Here is a 2,510-nt window from a genome sequence, read left to right as displayed (position 1 = left end):
CCAAAGGATAGGATTTAACAAAGCAAATGAAATGTATACTTTAGAAGTCATACAGTATATCATTAATGATACTATTTCTGCGTATATAATCTTTGCATCATCAACAGCTATTGTTTCAATTCCACCCAGGGTTCAACTAAAAACAGGACAATATATATAGGCCTAGGATCTCAAGCTTTGGTTGCTTTCAAATTTTGTTTTCAAGATAATAATATGTTGGATTCACGTCTCAACCTAAAATCTAAGTTAAAGAATTGGACGAAATCAAATCAAAGTTTAAATGCATTTAAAGTTGGACTTAATTTGATTTAGTCCTATTCTTTAACTTAAATTTTTGGTTGAGACGTGAATCCAACATGGCAGTTATTTATTTGTAGTCAAACTGGATATTGAATTGTGTTTGGTTGTCAACGCAACCAAATATAAACATTTGAAGATGTATCTTCTGCTTGGAAAGTTCCATCTGTGCTACTGACTTAGTCTGGCTTTAATTACAGTTTGATCTGTTCCTCTGACTTAGTCTGGCTATAATTACAATTTGACCTGTGCTACTGACTTAGTCTAGCTTTAATTACAGTTTGATCTGATGCTACTGACTTAGTCTGGCTTTAATTACAGTTTGATCTGATGCTACTGACTTAGTCTAGCTTTAATTACAGTTTGATCTGTGCTACTGACTTAGTCTGGCTTTAATTACAGTTTGATCTTGTTACGGCTGTCCTCGCTGACAGAAGGTGTGGACCAAAACGCAGAGTGGTTAGTGTTCATTCTTTTAATGAAAGTCAACAAAAACACTTCAAAATACAAAAACAACCAACGTGACAAAACCAAAACCGTCCTGTGTGGCAACAAAACCTCCACAGGAACAAACACCCACAAAACACAAGTGAAACCCTGGCTGCCTAAGTATGATTCTCAATCAGGGACAACGATTGACAGCTGTCTCTGATTGAGAATCATACCAGGCCGAACACAAAATCCCAACATAGAAAATCAACCATAGACAACCCACCCAACTCACGCCCTGACCAACTAAAATAAATACAAGACAAAGGAAAACAGGTCAGGAACGTGACAGAACCCCCCCCCCCCCTTAAGGTGCGAACTCCGGGCGCACCAGCACAAAGTCTAGGGGAGGGTCTGGGTGGGCGTCTGTCCACGGTGGCGGCTCTGGCGCTGGTCGTGGTCCCCACCCCACCATAGTCAACCCCCGCTTCCGTGGCCTCCTCCCAATATCCACCCTCCATGTCAATCCCACTATTCCAAAGGGCAGTAACGGATTGAGGGGTAGCACCTGACTGAGGGGCAGCACCGGACTGAGGGGCAGCACCGGACTGAGGGGCAGCACCGGACTGAGGGGCGGATCCTGGCTGGCTGGCTCTGGCGGATCCTGGCTGGCTGGCTCTGGCGGATCCTGGCTGGCTGGCACTGGCGGATCCTGGCTGGCTGGCACTGGCGGATCCTGGCTGGCTGGCACTGGCGGATCCTGGCTGACTGGCTCCGGCGGATCCTGGCTGACTGGCTCCGGTGGATCCTGGCTGACTGGCTCCGGCAGCTCCTGGCTGGCTGGCTGGCTCTGGCTGGTTCTGGCTGGACGGCTCTGGCTGGTCCTGGCTGGACGGCTCTGGCTGGTCCTGGCTGGACGGCTCTGGCTGGTCGGCTCTGGCTGGTCCTGGCTGGACGGCTCTGAAGGCTCGGGACAGACGGGCAGCTCAGGACAGACGGGCAGCTCTGACGGTTCGGGACAGACGGGCAGCGCTGGGCAGGCAGACAGTTCAGACAACGCTGGGCATGCAGACAGTTCAGGCAGCGCTGAGCAGGCAAGCAGCGCAGGCGGCGTTGGGCAGACGGCCGACTCTGACCTGCTGAGGCGCACAGTAGGCCTGGTGCGTGGTGCCGGAACTGGTGGTACCGGACTGAAGGCACGCACCTCAAGGCTAGTGCGGGGAGCAGGGCCAGGGCACACTGGATTCTCCAGGCGCACTATAGGCCTGGTGCGTGGTACCGGAACTGGTGGCACTGGGCTGGAGACACGCACCACAGGGAGAGTGCGTGGAGGAGGAACAGGGCTCTGGAGACGCACAGGAGGCTTGGTGCGTGGTGTAGGCACTGGTGGTACTGGGCTGGGGCGGGAAGGTGGCGCCGGATATACCGGACCGTGAAGGAGGACACGCGCTCTTGAGCACCGAGCCTCCCCAACCTTACCAGGTTGAATGGTCCCCGTAGCCCTGCCAGTGCGGCAAGGTGGAATAGCCCGCACTGGGCTATGCAGGCGAACCGGGGACACCACCTGTAAGGCTGGTGCCATGTACGCCGGCCCGAGGAGACGTACTGGAGGCCAGATATGTTGGGCCGGCTTCATGGCACCCGGCTCGATGCCCAACCTAGCCCTACCAGTGCGGCAAGGTGGAATAGCCCGCACTGGGCTAAGCACGCGTACTGGGGACACCGTGCGCTCCACCGCATAACACGGTGTCTGACCAGTACGACGCCCTCTCACTCCACGGTAA

The sequence above is a fragment of the Salvelinus alpinus genome, chromosome 21 (genome assembly GCF_045679555.1).
Source record: "Salvelinus alpinus chromosome 21, SLU_Salpinus.1, whole genome shotgun sequence".
Classification (NCBI taxonomy): Eukaryota; Metazoa; Chordata; class Actinopteri; order Salmoniformes; family Salmonidae; genus Salvelinus; species Salvelinus alpinus.
Note: the sequence above shows the minus strand (reverse complement) of the source record.